This window comes from Pelodiscus sinensis, chromosome 3, assembly GCF_049634645.1.
Source record: "Pelodiscus sinensis isolate JC-2024 chromosome 3, ASM4963464v1, whole genome shotgun sequence".
Taxonomy (NCBI): domain Eukaryota; kingdom Metazoa; phylum Chordata; order Testudines; family Trionychidae; genus Pelodiscus; species Pelodiscus sinensis.
This window is the reverse complement of record NC_134713.1, coordinates 129850243-129869535: the sequence shown is the minus strand read 5'-3', so window position 1 is coordinate 129869535 and position 19293 is coordinate 129850243. Positions and strand designations below refer to the sequence as shown.

The following is a 19293-nucleotide window of genomic DNA, read 5'->3' as shown; positions in this document are numbered from 1 at the left end:
AGTAAGATATATCATTTCTGGGCCAGTGAACAAAGTGTGCAGAAAAGTGACTGAAAAGAAGGTTGTGACATAGTAATTGCCACTGTTTGGCAATTTACATTTCAAAAGCAGGTATTTTGATTTTTATATGCATCTTAATTTTAGTTTTCATTCAATCCTCGGAAAATTGCATTAATACTGAAGTTTCCTGTTTCCTTTTCATTTAAATATTTCCTCCAATACAGTGGCTGTAACAATTCAAGACTAACAAAACATGAATATTAGCATAAGTGCCTACAGCTATTCCCACAATTTAAAATAAAATCATTAGCTGTGCAGTCCAGGCCTACAGGCTACAAGCCACTGACGCCATTAAAGAAGAAACAACAAAAGGTTACTAATCAAATCTCTCTAAGATCTAACAGCCTTAGACACAATAAATAACAGTTTTATTTTGTTATCTGGAATGCTGCTTTAAATAAATTAGAAATAGAAAAAGGAATCTACAGATACTATCAGCATGCTAATGTCTACAACAAAGTTTCTGACTGTTGAGTGGTCCTTGTCGTTGATCAGCAAACAAAACGACATGTCAAATTTATTCTTGAGTGAGAACAAATCAGTAAAAATATTCAGATATATGTAGTGAATAGAAATACAATGCAGATGGTAAATAAGAACAACCCTGGAACAAACATATGAAGATTCCCTTTCCCCAGGGTAATCTTTAGTTAATGCAGGAGAATTTTGCAAAAATTTTCATTTTTGTGGTTCTGATTTTAACATTAACCAAATGTGTCCAATGGTTCTTACTGTTAAGGAAAACTACTAATTCTTAAACGAACTAACAAACAAAAAATCAAATAAAAAAACCATAGAATCAGTTCAAACAATGAGTCCTGTGGCAACCTTCAAGACTAATACATTTACTTGGGCATAAGCTTTTGTGGATAAAAACCACTTCATCAAATGCATGCATCTCCAGTTCAGAACTGAAAAGGCATGTACAATGCGCAAGCTTTGGAAGCATCTTTGAAAAGTAGATGCTCAACAGGAGAGGAGCAAGGACATACCCTTGGCTTTCAACCTTTTGACACTTCAAAAGGTGCTGATATTTTTCCATTGTTAAGGCCGTGACCCAGCATGCCATCATGAAAGTTTCGAACTATACTGATACATTTTTCAGGACAGCCAATTCACTCAAGTACCTTCCAAAGCCCCTTTCTGTTGACTGTGTTGAATGCCTTTTCAGGTCAATGAAAATCATGTAGAGATCCTAATGTTGCTTTCTACATTTTCCTTGGATCTGCCTGGCTGAAGATATCATGTCAGCAGTTCCTCAACTGGCATGAAATCCACACCTACCTTCAGGAATGATGCCATTTGTGAACACATGTTATGACAGTCAGCTGTAGAGGATGCTGACTAGGATTTTACTAGCTATAGACAGCAGTAAGATGCCTCAGTGCTCAACACTACATGAACAGTCACCTATTCTCTTGTATACATGTAGAATCAGGGCATCTTTGAAGTCCTGGAGGACTGGTTCTTTCTCCCAAATGGTGATAAATAAATAGGTGAGATGGCACATTAGCTGGCCTCCACAGGCTTTCTAAATTTTTGATGGGATCACATCACTGTCAGGTGCCTTTCCAGATTTCATCTGCTTGACAGCTTTTTGTACCTCCTCAAGAGTTGGTGATATAACCATCTGTGAATCTTTAGCCCACTGAGAAATCTCTTCTAGAATGCTGCTATCACAAGTTGATGTCTGGTTTAATACATTGCAGAACTGTTCAACCTAGCAGTCAAGAACTTTAGCACTATCTGTAATCAGAGTGCTGCCACCAGCAAAGTGCACTGGTATTTTGTTAGCAATGCATGGCCCATTGACTGCCTTTAGCCCATCATAGAATACTTCAAAATCATGTCTAACAGCTGCATTTTGAAGCTTGGTTGCTTTACATTTCCACCAGTCCTCCTTCATTTGTCATAATTTGACTTGTGCATTTTGCTTAGCTAAAATATATGCTGATTTCCCTGATGCATTTTCTTTATTGTTGATCCAGGCCAGGTGTGTCACATGCACCTTATCAAGAAGAGCTCGGGCATCTTTGTCCTTGTCAGCAAACAGTCCTTGTGTTTATGTTTTTGGAAACCTAGTATTTCAATAGCAGTTTTATAGGTTGTTTCCTTGATGTTAATCCTGTCCAACTCAATAGTGGGTGGCTGCTATGGACATTCATTGTTGATCACTAAAGAAGCATCAAGACTAAGTTGAAACAATGCTCATGTCTTTGCCATTTCGAGTTTGCCTACATCCAACTTTTTCCAGCATACACCAGAATGATGATATTTTGGCGGACAAAGGCTCAGGAAGATGACTCTGCCTACCTTGCAATGGTCAGACCATGAGCATGTGTCTCACATTACATGAGTCAACTTAATGTCAAAATGAGCTCTTTGTTTTGTAATGAAGTAGTCAATCACATGCCAACACTTATATCGAAGGTGCATCCAAGTTGCTTTATATTTGTTCACCTGTTGGAAGAACATGCTTGCAATAGCAAGCTCAGGCTGTGCACAAGTTTGAAGAAAGAGGGTACCATTTGAGTTCTTACTTTCAATACCATGATGTCCAACCACCTTTGGCCATGTGGTGTAGTCCTGACCAACTCTAGCATTAAAATCACTGAGGACACATAGCTTTGCTTTAAAAGGTACTGAAGACATCAGCATGCATTTGGGCTATCATAGAAAGCCTCTTTTTCATTGTCTGCATCAGGCAAAGTGGGTGCATATGCACTTCAAGTACAAAGGCATGGTCCCTGCCTCAATCTAAGCTTGGGGTCATGAGTCATGAGTTGAGGACTGATAGCACATGGCTGGGATTCAAGGTGGGGAACCAGAGACGTCCTGATGGTGAAACCCATTCCTGCTTGGGTGCCCCTCAGAATGGCCCACACAACGATATGCATAGCCTGCTCCAACTTCGGTGAACTGGCTAGTACCAGAAAAGCGCGTTTTGCTAAAGGCTGTGGCATCGATGTTATAAGGTGTAAGTTCTCTACCACTGATTGCTGTTCTGTGTTCATCTCTGTCAAGAAGTGCATGCACATTCCAGGATGCAAAGTGTAGTTTTCTGTTTAGACATGGATTTTCTCTTTTAACCACAAAATTGGATACCCAGCCAGTCACGGTTAACCAACGGGAATCAACTGGAACAAGCTGTGTTTAGGGATTGTTTTCTCTCCCCCTCTTCTTTTGAAGAAACAGCACTATCCCTAAACAGGGCTGCTTTGTCACCCAGGCAGCATAGAGGAGCATCAGCAGACAGATGACCATCACTCTTAGGCCACCTATGTGCAGATTTGCAGCTAGATGCTTTCAGCAGTATCCTCTACCTGCCTCTAATAACACTTGCCCATCGCTGTAGGACTTTCCTTAACAAGAGGAAAATTGTTAGCATTAAGAGATGAACCATCACACATGAATGGATTTAAGTGAGGCTGGCTTGTGAGTTCCAACCCCACACTCTATACTCATACTGTCCACCCTACACAGGCACAGGGACTGTGATATGTGCACTGGACGGAAAGAGCACAAGTTTGAAATCACAGTTGCCTTCTCCTAAGAACAAATTATCCTGAAATGGTTTAGTGCCTTCTGTCTGCTCCAGTTTGAAATCAGAGTCTCCCTTCTAGGTGCCTTTGTCTGTATAGTGTAGTTATCATGAACAGGACAGACTATGAACAGGAGGCAACCAGACAACTCACCAATACCAGATTCTACAAGCCTCTCTCCTGTGATCCCACTAAAGAATACCAAAAAAAAACAAACCCTGACACAACTGCTCATGATGCTCCCTCATGCTGCTCAGGAACAAATTTACACCAACACTACATCTAATCCCCGACCAGGAGCTTTCTATCTGCTACCCAAGACACACAAACCTGGAAATCCTGGACGAGCCATCATCTCAAGCATTGGCACACTTAAACAGGATTATCTGGCTATATTGACTCCCTCCTCAGACCCTATGCTACCAGCACTCCTACCTACCTCCGTAATATCACTGACTTTCTGAGGAAACTTCAAAACATCAATAATCTACCTCGGTCATCTGAAGGTGGAGGCTGTGTCCATGAAAGTTCATGATACCTACTACATGTTTTGTTAGTCTTCAAAGTGCTACTGATTTTTGTCTGTATTCTTCAGCGCCACCCCTCGATATCACTCCACGAAGGGCTTCCTCAGTCCACCGCCCTGAGGATGTGCCTTTACACACAGGGACCAAAATCTAAATGTTCCAGGGAAGACTGGTTCTATCTAGGCTCTGTGTAAGTGTGCTTTGAATCCCATTCTTTCCCACCAGCCAACTGGCTACCTTCTCCAGTGCAAGATTCTCCTTTACATCAATACCAACTAGACATTTCAGAAAACTTTCCTCGTCACCTACCTTTATAAGGTGCCATCCACCAGCCATTGTCACATTGTATAAATTAGCACAATATGTTTAATGCAAACTGGCAGCCAGCCTTATATACTTCATGATGATACAACTTTTGTTTGAAAATTGGGTCAGAGTGAACTCTTTAAGCTTCTCTTTCATTCTTTTCCACCTCTTTCTCTATTCAGCTTTCATATTGCAAGAAGGTATAAGAAATGGTTCTTAATCTTTCACATATTTTTACCATTAAAATAGTATAGATTTACATGTTATTCGCTGAAACAAATCCCATTCAATGTGTTATTATAGAGGTAATCCTCTAATAATAGATGGCTGTTCTAGTTAATGACTGTTATGACATTGGATGAAAAATTACTCAGATTGTTTAGATTCAGATACATTGTAATAAGTAAAATAAGCATCACGTTCTTCAACAGGAGACGGAACAATAGACTAAAATATTCCTGTAATTAGAAACAATCATGGATGCTTCAATTTTTAAAAGTGGAGAGGAAAATACACAGAAACATTTCAACTCCCTGGTTTTAAAACAAAACACAGGGCTCTTCCACAAACCGCCAGACCCGAGCATCTCTGCCAATTTAGTTCACTGTTACACTCAACCGTCTTTTTTTCCCCCTCCTTATTTCTTTAAGACCACAGCTATGATTTTCAAAAGTAGGTGCCTCAGGTTAGGCTTTCCAGGCTCTACTTAGGAACTTAGAAGGGGATTTTAAAAGTATCTAAGTAAGTTAAGAGCATAATCCCATTGACTTTCATAAGCCACAATACAGTCTTTCTTCAAATTTACCTTTATAAAAATTAGGTATAAATCCCACAGTTTTCAAGTTTCTCAGGCAATGCATTAATCTGGCCATGTGGTTACCTAACTGGTACAAACAAAGAATCTTAGTCACTGTACACGAAAATGACGCGTACATTTGCTCACTCGTTTTGAATGTACTATTACATGCCTCGTAATCTGACCAACTCTTAAACATCACTGAACACCATTGAACTGAACAGTTCAATAATAACTCTTAATATTTTTCCAGAAAAAAATCATTTACCACTATCACTCAAGCTTCTGAGGTCATCACTGCAGATTAAAAAAAAAAAACAGGGGGGAGAACTTCACCCCCCCACACTCTGACCCTTTACATGCATAAAAGGGCCAGTACAGCACAAGTCTCTCTATTAGCCTATATTTGTAGTAGGGAAGGATTCCCTGGATAAAGGCAATGAGAAGACCAGAGGAGACTGTGCTTTGAGGACCTCTTTGCAAAGGGTGGCATATGAAATGGGATGGATGGGAAGAAGTGTGTCAGAAGTAGGACTTTAGTGTGCAGAGATATCAAACAACTTCACAGGTCTCATTTCGATCTCAATATAGAACAGGGAAAAATTCCCAACTTTTGAAAATATTTGCCGGATGGAAACATTATTTCTTGCCCAGCTCTAATTCTGGGCTCTCATCCAGATTCTAAGAGAAGAGTGTTCTACCGGGCCCAGACTCATTTTTCCCCAACCCCATATTCTTGATCCCTTTACCCCTATAGCCTGTTCTTGGCTCTACATCCCATTCCCTGATTCTACCTCTGTTCCATATCTCAGTCCCACTCCCTCCACCCCCCCCCCATGCCCACTGGTCCCAATGACCCCCTTTCTAACTCAAAGATCTGTCTTCTCACCCCTCTGCTTTTCAGTCAGGTTGTGTCCTCTTTTCCACCACTCTCGTTGGTTGCTAGCTGAAGGGATCAGAGCACAGGAGAGAAAGTCTCCCTGCTCTTAGTGCTCATGCCTGATGCCACATTACTGAGAAACAGAAAGAAAGAGAGATACTCTATAACCCAAAGGTTGTAGTCCTCACCTGGGACATGAGAGCATCAGGTTCATTTAATATTTAAGTATTCAGACAAAGTGGTGCCAGGAATAGCAATTTAACAGAAAGTCTTGCTCAGCACCTGTGTTCCTGTGATGCAACATGTTTACTTCATATTCAATCTTTGGAACATTTAACTACCAAACACAAATTCATATTGAGCATGTGAAAACAGACTTTTAATGGCACATAACTGGGCTAAATTTAGGGAAAATTTCATTGGGACATCCTTGAGAGCAAAGTGACACTCTACCAAATTTCAAGTCTCTACTCCAAAGCACAGGGGCTCTAAAACTTCTCCAGGGAAGTGTTTTTTTGTTGTTTTGTTTTTTAATATTGTAATATGAATCCTGTATTATTCAGCCTGAGACTAACATCTAACATGGAGAATGTCTGCCCAAACTACTGTCAAAGCTACAGACAAATGTCAACTGAGTTTTATAATGTACAGCCAGGAAATCTTCATAAATGACTCTGTCATCTATAACTCATGAAGGGCTTTCTTTGAAGACTAAAAGAGAAAGTTCAATGAAGCTACACTGATTTACTATATTTGAGACTCCTCATCCTACTACATGAATGAGGTCAACTGACACCTTGTACTTCAGGAAACTTGAAGACCACACTATCCCACAATTTGCTCAGGAACTTAAGAATATCGTCAAATTCTTTCCCAAAAATACCCCAAGAGAAATTCTACTAATTCATCCCCTGCAAGCTCACCCCGGGAACCTTCTTCATGCTTCCCAAGATACACAAACAAGGTTACCCCAACAGATCCACCATATCTAGTCACAACACATTCAGGCTATGTCTAGACTGCAATGTTAAATCAGAAAAAGATACACAATTTGCTGTACAGTAATTCCTCATTTAACACATGCCCACTTAACACGTTTTCACGATAGCATGATTTTTTTAGGGAATTTTTTTGAATTACATGGTCGTCCCCAGAATAACATGATTTCCCTAGCCGGCCCATTGCTGGTGGCTGCGCGGGGCTTCCCCCGCCTCCCTGCAAAGTGGCAGCAAGTTCGCCACTCGCCTTGCCGTTCCCCAGCGATCCCCCCTCACCAGACTCAGTGCAGGTCCCAGAAGACATGTCACAGGGGCATACTCCCAACCCAATCCCCCTCCCTTCTCCTCCTCTTCCCAAGAGCCAAACACCTCCCCTCCCTGCTGTAACCCAGTCCCCTTTCTCCCCCAACCTTATGTCCCGGGCCCAACAGACACCACCGCTTGAAATGCAACCTTCGCCTTTTCTATTATTTTCAATGGGAAAATTGATTCTGCATAAAACATTTTCACTTAACACGATCATTTTCTGAAACATATCTATAGTGTTAAATGAGGAATTACTGTACGTAACTTGTGTATCTTCTTCCGATTTACTTTCAAAAATGCCTTTTCTGAAATTTGGCGCAACTACACAGTGCCAAATTTTGGAAAAAAGTGCTCTTTCAACAAATCCCTTATGCCTCACAGAATGAGATTTACAGGGATGGCGAAAGAGCGTGTCCACTTTTTCAAAAATTTTTTTTGAAAAAGTGTATGCGTTCTTTGGATGCAGCATTGGTTTTCCGGGATACCACAGGTATCCTGGAAAAGCAACACAACCTAGACATAACTTCAATGAAGGAATCTACAGACTCATAGAAACCATCCTCAAGCAATTTACCCCACAAAGGGCCAACTTCCTCTACAAACTCCAGAATATTTACAATCTCCTTCAGAACACCCTCCTTGCCAGCATGGATGTCATTTCCCTATATAGTGCCATCCCTCACAAGAAAGTCATAGCTGTCTGCCTCTTATATTTACAAGAAAATGGACAACACTCTGATACCTGCCTCATTTATAATGAAACTGATCCATTTCATCCTCACCTTACATTCAAAAATAAACAATGTCCAAAACATGGGAATAGCTATGGGGACTAGATATATCTATATGGTTTCCTGATATATCATCTTGAAGAATTTCTGGACCAAACCATCAAACCAGATGATATACTGAAATATACTGATGATATTTTCATTCTCTTGACAGGCAATTTCCACCACAATTTCAATCATCACCACTAGTCCTTAAAACTCTCTCTGGAACATTCCCATACCAGCATCAACTCCCACGACACCACAATCAGCTTCAACAATGAAACCCTACTGATAATTGAATATGATAAACCCACAGATCACCACAGTTACTTTCATGGATATACTGACCACTCCAAACACACGAAGAAATAAGTTTTCTAGAGCAAGGCACTCAGATATAATAAAATGTGCTCTGAAAAGGAAGTCGATAGAATGGCTATCTAAATAACCTGAGAGAATCTGCTTCAATACAGAAATGGGTCATTAGTTTGAATACTCAACCATTAAGTTCATAAAGTATCATTAATGTCGCTATTAGCATATTTAGAATTAAACCCAGATTCACACTTCACATTTCTAACTTCATGTACAAGAATAATACATGCACAAATATTGGATATAAAGATTAATCGGAATGAAACTTTAAAATTTACGTTACATGATTGGTTTTAACTAAAACATATTAGAGTTATGATATTCATATTCGTGAGCTAATTTTCATAAAGTTTGGGGGGAGCATGACAGGGATTCCATCGTGAAAGGAATCTTTCTGTACTGGACCTCCTCTTCTGGCCTTCAAATGACATCCCAACTTCACCAAGTAAGCTCTTCACAGACTAGGGCACAAAATCTCAAAGCAGCTCTAGACCATGCCAGAACATATTAAAAAAATTGCAGATAGCTCTCCCTCTGCAACAATGGTTATCAACCCCTTGCAACACATCTTTCAAGATCCATGGTCCTACATATGCCTATCACATCGTGTGCATTACACATGCAGCACACTAAATGAAAACTACATGGGTGAAACCAGACAGAATCACAGTGCTCTTGAATGAACTTGCAACAAAATTGTATGAGACAAAAAAACCCTATCACCTGTGGGTGGACACTTTTCATAAAGCAGTTACTCTATATCTGACCTATCAGTCCCCATTCTTAATGGAAATCTTCACAACACTGTTAAAAGATAAGCCTGGGAGCTTAAATTCATAACTTTGCCAGAAGTTTGAATAGACACATTGGATGTAAACAATCTTAACCCACTGACCACCCTTCCCAGTAGCTGCTTTCGCTCCTATCACCACTTCCTTTCCCCCTTATGACTGGATCTGTATTAATGGGCCCCTTCACCTTGAACGATCCTTCAAAATATGTATTAACTATTTGTTCTAAACTACTGTTTAACCTTGTATTGAGCAGTGATTATGATTTAGGGCACGTTTACACTTTCACAAGTGCAGCAGTGCAATTTATGGCCCATTGACACAGTGTTATACACATGAATGCTTATGCCAGCATAATTTACATCACTCGGGGGGGGGGGGGGATGTACACAGCTGACAGACAAAAGTTTTACCAACAAAAGTGATAGTGTAGACCTAGCACTAATATGATGGAGTGTAGTCACAGAAGACCCTTGGGATTGCTCCCCAGTGTGAAGATTATGCCATTGACAACTGCCTTAACAGAATATCAGAGTTGGGATAAGCACCACCCCCCCAAACAGCAGTGCCGACACTGAACCACTTCTGCTCTGAGAGAATTCAGTTCGAGGGCACGGCACCAGGAAACCAACCCTCAGAAGAGATCAAAACCGCAAATCTGTCTTTGCGTAAAAGATTTACACAAAGAAAGCTCATAAGGATGTTCACCTTCTTTATCAATGAAAGAGAGATATGCATACTGATTGTCGTTCCTACCCCCTCTCCTCCTAGGTAACAATTATTTACACTGGGCCTGATATTAGACAAAAAATGTTTTAATTAAGTACAAACAGTAGGATTTAAGTGGTTGCAAGTGAACACAGACAGATTAAAGTAAGTTAAAGGAAAATGCATAGCTAGTTCTAATTCACTAAAAAACTTACAACAAGCAGATTCTTACCCTAAAGAGCTGACTGGTAGGTTACAGGAGGTATTTTGTCCAAAGCATCTTTGAGTTATGCATATTTATACTCACAAGCCACTTTTCATAAAGCATGGGGGTCTGTCACAGAGATAATCATGGCATCCTAAGTGATTTGCACTAGATTGGGGGAGAAGGGGTAATTCTTCACAATTAGTTCTCCAGACCTGAAGAAAAACTCTGTGTGAGCTTGAAAGTTTTTCATTTTTCAACAAGTTTTTCTTTTTATTGGTTCAAGAAAACATATTACCTGACCCAGCCTGCCTTTCTCCTAGGACCACCACGTCCACAACATCACTGCATGAAAGTTATTTGGGCAGTTTTGAAAAAAAAACTATTTAAAAGTTAGCCAGTGTTTTACATAGAGCACATATAATCAATGCACAACTAAGCAGTTAAAAACATCCACATAGGAAAAAAAAATCAGTTTCCACAAACAACACTTTTCTGAAGATAAGAACACTAAATGTAGCCCTGCTGTTCACTACACTGCATACACACAAACAATACAGTTTGCAATGTCCAGAAGGAAAAATGAAAAGGTATTTTCCATAGCTCAATAAGATACAAAACACAAATAATTTGTATAACAGATCGCCATAAAAAATACTACAGAAACACTAATTGTAGGGTTTTTACAAATGCCACTACACGTTGGACCTCCCTGTTCCAGAACCTTCAGGAACTATGCTGTCTCGCATCAGGGAGTTTTCTGGACCAGGGGAGGTCAGTGCTCCCCAGCTAGCTTCCCCTCAGCCAGGCTCCTCTCCTTGAGGCTCCCTGCCCTACTGCTGGCCCCGCTAATGCTGACCCAGCACAGCTCCCCACCCTGGTGCCTGTCTGCTGCCCCAGGGTCTCCCAGAGATCCCAGTGGGGATTGCTTGGCTGCTGCAGCCATCCACTGCTGGACCTGCTGCTACCAGGGGTTCCCCAGATGGAGCCGCCTGGACACCTCAACTTGCTGCTAGGTGTGGCCATGCTGCCACTGGGGATTCCCGCTGCCTGCCTCTGCCAGCCCTGCTTCAGCCGGGGGGTTCCCCAGCAGAGATTTCCTGGTCACCCCAGCCCTGCTGCCATCAGGGGTTTCCCAGGATTCCTGGATGGGACTCCCCAGGCACTTGGCCCCACTAATGCTGGGGGTTCCCCTGCCACCACCTGGCTCCATTGATGCTGGGGTTCCCCAGTCAGAGCAGGGCTCCCCAGCCCTTGTGTTGCTCCTGCCTCCTAGGTTCTTCCATCCAGTAACATCTGTGGCCCTGCCGGACCATGGATATTGCCGGATCACAGTCCTGGATTTGGTAGGTTCAACCTGTATCTATCAGAGAAGCCATATAAGTGAGAAACAGTTTAAATGTGCTTCCTGTAAAACACACTTGTAGAATTATGGCTATGCCTTCTTACCATAATGGCTTCTTCTGTTGTGCAGGGATGAACTTCATCATCCAAATATTTATTATCCTTGTGCCTATCATTCTGACCATTTTATATTTACATCTGCAGCAAATGCTGATTCTAATGAAGGCTTCTATTGCCTCTTCTACATAATCAGCAACAGATTTAGCTTTTATTTTGATAGTTCCAGAGACTAAAGTTCAATAAATCACACCTATTTTAACAGCATTTTTAGGTGGGGGGAGTTGGAGGGGCAGCAGCTCTGCTAAATACAAATGAAGTAACACTTGAGAGAGTACTTTTCTATCCTATTAAAATGGTAACGCAAATGGTCACTTCTAAATTGAAATGCACATTTCTTAAATTCACTCTTTTAAACTTTTACATGCAAGTTTCTGTTCTAGGCAACATGTTTTTTAGGAATCCTTTAACAATGTTCAGGGGCTTCTTGGAGCACATTTGATAACAACATTAGAAAATTCTTGTCATTGGAAGGAAAACAAATTCTGTCAGTCATTGAAAGCCACATCCACTAATGTTTAACCACAACTACTGTCTGTCTCTGTTTAACCACTATTTGTCTGCCACATAGAACTTAATAGCCCTCATTTTTATTGTTTGCAGAAGTTTGCATTGCCAAACCCCATAAAATGTAAACAAAGTAGCTTTTCTCAGGGCAAGCATCAGGTATAATTTTGCGCTCACTTTTCTCTTCATGTCGAGTTACCGGATGTACATGATTCTAATAATATCAGCACCTGAGTTTTTCAGTGTTTAAACATTACATATCTGTTAAAGAGTATATAGTGTAGACTCTACAGTCCATAAGCAAAGTGTGATGGTTTTACTTTTATATAATTCTGATGTTGCAATACTTTGTCTTGTACCCAGCAATAAATTTGATTAAGGCCACAGCAAATGAGAAACTCATTGTTTATAGGATATACTGAAAATTAAAAACAATGGTTAGCCCTGTGGTACCTTAGAGAGTAACAGAAACATATATACATATGGGACCTGAGTAAAGAAAAGTCCATAAACTGCAGACTCCTTAGACACAGGGAAGGCAAGCAAGGATCTATGAAGACCATGTATTTCTAGTTCTCCATTTACTGGTAAGTAACTTAATTTTTCACTCTTTCAATCTTTCACTCCCTTTCCTGGAGATTAATTCTAAATATATGATAAATTAGCAAATGTCATGACATCTCAAAAGAGGTGTCATCTTCCTGCTAGCTGTAGGGAGGTAGTTGGTCTGGGGAACATGCGTACATATGTAGAAATGCCTGTGGACAGAGCTGGTGTTATGATGGAGGGGTGAATGAGAATGACTAGCAAACAGTGGGCATAGTACCATAACCCTGGTACAATAGGCTTTATGAGCCCCCCACCACCCTCTGGTATCTGAACTCAAGCCTTCAGTTATCAATTATAACTATAAAAAAGCAGACCATTTTAGTAGCATCTGTACAGAACATCCAAAGGAGAAAAATTCTCCAAATACAACAAACTAGAGGGACTTCCAGAAAGACCTAAGTTATCCAGTCTACCCAGGAAACAGCCACGTGCCTAGAATAAGTTGGTCAGGTAAAGCCCAGCAGAGCCATGGGATCTGGAGAGGAGCATTGCAGATTCACATAAAAATTAGACTTTCCGAAAGAAGTTCAGATCAGATCACGAAAATTACATTGTCTTTACAAAGGCATGGGAAGGGTGACAAGCCATAAAAGATTGGAGTTCACTTGCACACCTGTCAGAGGCCACCTCTATCACAAAGGCCACCTCTAAATACAGAGATCATATGGGCATCATATGATTACAGGGTTTGTGAGTTTAGTAAGCCTATCAAGCTGCATTAGAGAGGCACAGTTACAAGAATTCCTTAAAGAATCACTTTATAAGCAAATGCAGGTGAAAAGAATAAAAAGCCAGTATGGTGAGTAGTGAAATTTGAAGGAAGAGGAGAGCAGGTATTCCAAAATGGAGGGCACTCAACAAGAATGAAAAACCAGAGTCTGACTTGCTGAACTGAGAAACCTGAGCTTTTATTATGGAAAGGTGACAGAACTTGAGCAGAAATTGACATAACATCAAGCCACAAACCCAAGGATTCTGTTGTGAGGATGCCAAGATCCACCATATGGAGAAAATCAGTGTGTCTGGCAAAAATAGGAGATTTCTCAGCCAAAGTTAGGCGATTTGAATACCAGAACTGGTGAACCCATACAGGATGCAAACAAACACGTGGTCTTCACTTGTATCATCTTACTAAGGTTCCTCACAACCAGAAGGCATGACCATGGATGAGAAAGAAACACCTTTGATAGAGTCCCTTAACATCTGTATGTTCAAACGCAGAATTGTCTGGATTTGGCATTGGAACAGGATGCAAGTTTGTGGTCTAACTAGGCACCCCTCTATTGAGCAGACTGGGTACTACCAACTGCCAGATATACCACTGGATGTGGCGGTTGCCCTTACAAGGTTCCACCCATGAAAAAGGATTTATGGCAGAAGGACTTGTCCAGTAAAATGTAGCAGCACAACTAACAAGTTTCACACATTCTAAAGCCAGAAGAAGCAATTATGTTCATGTCATCTGCTCTCCTGCATAACACAGGCCAAAGAATACCTCATTCTTTTAAAGGTAAAAGTGTTAATTAAAAACACTACCTATTCAGATATCATAAGTTCTTCAAGTTATCAACCATAATTAAAGCAACCAAGGGAAGAGAACCATGTGCCTCTTTATACCCTCTGTCTCTGTGCCATGTTGAATATGAGTAGTGGCACATGACCTCCCCTCCAAGTGTGAATTCCTCTCAACTCCGAAGTATGGGATGGGAAGAAGTAGACAGGCTCCCCACATAAGGATCCATGGGGGCAATTTTATGAAGGAGAAGAGAGTCTGGAGTACCAGAGAAACACGTGCGAAGATTATACTTACATGACAAACTGAACCAAAATAAAATTGAATGTAGTGCTAAGAATTTTAAGACTAAAATTATTAATTATTATTATTATTATTAATTTAAGACAAATTATTATGCCATAGCTCTGACAAACCCTAGTCCTAGACCAGGACCTTATTGTGTTAGGTGCTGTATGAACAGAGCAAAAGTTGCCCCTTCCTCAAAGATCTTACAATCTAAGTAATGAGATTGTCTGTGAGCATTAATCAAACAATATGCAGCTCTCTCCTCTTCAAAATAGCAACTGAGTTTGGAAATACGCAGGTTAGACCCAAGGTCCAAAGTCAAAGATTGAAAGCACTCATCACAAATTAGTCTAGCTCCTCCTTTTTGCAGCTATAGAGGAAGAAGTGGGGCTGGCGATTGAGCTGGTTTTCTATTAACAGATACACTTTTTTTAAGGGTTGCATTTTATGAGATTAGGCACCCACAGTTCTGAACGAATGACTACAGTTACATTTTGGAAATTCAAATAAATGATAAAACCATTGCAGTGACACACAATATGCAGGATATAAAAGAACAATGTTTCATGATGGGAAAATATACAGACTGGGAGGGATTCTCCTCCCTGAACAAGCTGCACTTAAATGCACTGAAGAATGGAACCAGCTACAGTGCCCTTATTCTCTGCCCTTATTCTCCAATATCTGGCCCTGGTAGCATACTTGACCTTTGGCTCCAGCATATTTTTTCCTGGCCTCAGTCTGCCTCTTTCCCTGCCTCCTGTGCTGACAGCAGAGGGATGAAGGGTGGATGTAACAGACTAATCCACCTATGCCAGCCCTCTGCTAGCAGAGAGTTATCATGAACAAGGAAAATTCTCCACTTGCAGTTTGCAGCTGCTTGTGTTACGCTGACCAATGTGGGTTACTTTGCGGAACAGAGAGATCATAGCAGACTGACTCTACAGTGCAGTGGCTTGCCACACAGCAATGTCCCATGTGGACACTGTTAAAGTACTCTAAATGTTTAGGGGGACCATATTTCCCTATGGTCACCAAAGGGTGGGAACGGGGGCTGCCAGCACTCAGGGCTTTAGCCCCACGGGGGGGGGGGGAGGGTGAAGCCTCTGGATCTCATAGCCTCAGCCCCACAGAGGGGCAGGGTTGCTGCTGGCACTTGGGGTTTCAGCCCTGCAGAAGCAGGAGGAGAGGAGTGGTGCTGGTGCGCAGGGCTTCAGCCTTGCAGCCAGGGTGGTGGTGGTGGAAAGCAACCAGCAATTGGGGCTTCAACCCCCTGTAGTGGGTGGGGGAGAAGCCAACAGCACTTGAGGCTCCAGTGGTTGAAGCTTGGCATGTGGGCAGTTCCCTCCCCACCTTGCCCCACTGCAGGAATGAAGTTCACCCCCACAGCATGCGGAGTGGGGAGGGGAAGGGAGAGCCCGTGCTTGGGGCTTCAGCAGCTGAAGCTCTGAGTGGTAGCAACTCCTCCCTAGCCCCTGTAGGAAAAATATGGGACAATTTGTGCCTGTTTTTTTTTTTTTTTTTTAAAGTCAGGATGTCAGGAGAAGGTCTTAAATAAGGGACTGTCCCAGTAAAAATGGGATAGATGGTCACCCTATAAATGTTCCATAGCATGAACTGTTGAATGTATAGTATACTTCAGTATTATGCACATGAGATATTATTGTATGGCAAGCTAGTGTGCTGTTGATTCCCCCCGCCTGCCGCCCCGCTATTGCATACTAAAGTTCCATGTAGACAAGCCCGTCTTCTTTCAGAAATCTTGTTATTTCATTCACTAGTTGGAAATATAAATCATTGCAAGGCTCAGCTTGTGTAACTCATGCTCAGTTTGAGCAATAAATACAATAATTCAGTCCCAGGAAAGCAAGGCAAACTCTATATGGTGAGCAAAGTGACACACGTGTCTTCCCCTTTTTTGTTAATGAGCTGCTTAAAAGTCAAAGAAGTCAAATAAAAAAAATCTGATACAGTCAAAAATTATTAAAATGTTATTAAAACTTTTATAAAATTATCTGTCTTGTAATGTAAATTGTGGGGATGGACAGCAAATCGCTTTACTCCACAGAAACATTGTATAGGAAACTGCAGTCAAGCTTTTAATATGTTGCCAGAACATAAGAATTCTAAAGTTACTTTAAAAGATTTAAAGAAAACTAGAATTTCCACTATACATATATGGGACTGCTAGGCAATTTTTCAGAAATATTTGTTATTACTATGAACATTACTAACATGGTCCTTACAATGAATTATGAGATGCCAAAAATGCCTAAATGGCATCCATTTAGTATTGCAACGGGGTGCCGAGACCCCGCACTGAACCCCGGGGGGCGAGCGTCTTATTGACGCTGCCAGGGAGCGCTTACCAGCCGTTCGCCGGATGCTCCCGGGCCACAGCAGTGCTGGGGAACGCCGGGGCAGCCGCCGGAAGGAGGAAGAGTGGACCACCTGGCACACCAGTGTAGAGGGCGGGGCTTACGCTGGTGATGTCAGAGGGACGCCCGGCCGGCGTCCGGAGCGGCAGGAGATTTAAAACCCGCCCGGGCAGCGGAGAGAGCAGAGGGGCGAGGAAGAGCTGACCCGATGGAAGGTGCCTCACAGGAGAGACTTGAAGAGCCAGTAAGGCTCATCACAGAGGAGAGAGGGGCGAACACGGGAAGGGGGACGAGGAGGAGAAAGGAAGTAGCCCAGGGCAGGGCGGTGAACCAACCCCGTGGGCTGATGCATTTAGGGTCACAACCCCGTCAGCCGGACTGGGACTGCGGCGTAGTCCAAGTCCTTAGGGCCCTGGGCTGGGGCCCATGAGTGATGGCGGGCTCAGGCCTCCCCTTTCTCCTCCGTCTCAGGCAGAGGCCAGACTATGCGAGACATCTGGGCAAGCGACTAAAGCCTGCGGCCCTAAAAGGCTGGCCGGCCAGGCTTAAGAGGGCCTGATGCCCCAAGACTGGATAAAGGAAGGGGAGAACCAGAGACTACGGACCTACCACAGAGGCGCGGTCATAAGTATACACGTGGAATTAAAGTTGAATTGTTTATAAAGCACCTTGAAAAACAAACCTTTACACACCACGTACAAGAACAGATATCACATGTAATTGCACCAGATAAATATTTCTGTAAGAGTACAATAAAAATGGCTTTATTTCAACAAAATTTCAGCCACTACACTTTTCATTTGTATTCTTCTGTGAGATTTTGTGTGTGCAGAGCCTTCATGTCATTCAGCGGGGGGAAAAACCCCAAACCCTGACATAACTGGCCATGTACCTTACCAGTGTAGCAATCAGTTTCACTAATGAAGTAATAATAGAATTTTTGAGGAAAAACTCATAATAATTGGCAACGAGTACAAAGGAAAACTATTTTGAGATTAGGATAAGACCAACTTACACCCTAATACGACAAATTGGTCAGGCTACCTTCATTAGAACTACGTGTAAACCATACTCTGAACTAGGTTGGCTGCACAGTGTCCGTGTGACGACCACTTTGGGCAGGCTACTCAATGCAACAATCCCAATTATACTGCTGCTCCACATGTCTGGATGCTGACAGAAGACTTTACAAGCCTGAATTGCTGGCCAAACGACAGGCCAACTTTTTAAATGCCATGCAGCACAAAAGGAACAATACTTAGTCAAATAATGTTAACATAAAGATCATCACTACAGATTACCAGATCTATGGCACTGAGATATTGAAGAGGACTGTTATAAAAGGTAGTCTGGGTTTGGAAAAAACTTATACTCTACTTCCCTGTATATGGATGCATGAGAAGCATAACCACTACAGAGAAAACACCAGCACATTGGATTAAGAACAGGCACATATTCCTGTGTCAGTCTGATTACCACACAGGTAATCACAAAAGAAAGACTAATTGAAAGATAATCTGTTTTGAGCAGCTAACTATTCAAAACTCTCTGCCTGCTCATGTAGATGTGAAGTCACAACAGTGACTTTTATAACACTCCTAGCTTTTTCCAATTTATTGAAATACTTTCCACTTTGAGAAGTTTTTTGATCAGTTTTTCCATTTTGCTTTTTCATTTTTATTATGCAATCACATGGATATACTCAGGCCCACCTCTGGCAGGGGCGGGAGAGGTGCTGAAGGGGGCAGTTGCCTTGGGGCCCAGCAATTCAAAAGGGGACTAGAGCTCCTGGCCACTGCCACTGCGGCAGCGTCTGGAGCACGGAGCCCTTTAAATGACTGCTGTGTGCTCTGTGCAGTTCTGAAGGCTGGGGGGGTGGGGAGGGCATGTTGCACTCTTGTGCAGCGCAGAGGGATGGCTGCCCCTGGATCTACCTCTTCCACCACAGGCTCAGCCCCTTCTGAGACAACAGAGCTGTCCCCCTGCCCCCTCCCCTCACACCTTGCCTGGGGGCCTGCATAGACTGTTGGCGCCCCTGCGTATACTACATAAACAGACACAAACACTATAAGATACTCTACTTATTTCTAAATTGGAAGAACCTGGATGAACTGAACTTTCAAGCACTAAATTCTTACCAATGTCACCCACTATATTTACTTTACAATAAGAATAAACTGCAAACTATATATTGTGAACACATACACATATATTAATGGTAGGTGCTATATATAGATAAATACATATACCTATGCTGCTAGAAGAGATTT

At 41.9% G+C, this 19293-nt stretch overlaps 1 protein-coding gene across 3 annotated transcripts in view; it reads right to left on the bottom strand.

Annotated features, from left to right (window-relative positions):
• Positions 1–19293, bottom strand: part of FMN2 (formin 2) — a 241250-nt gene that overhangs the window by 137659 nt on the left and 84298 nt on the right. The gene's annotated exons all lie outside the window — the stretch shown is intronic.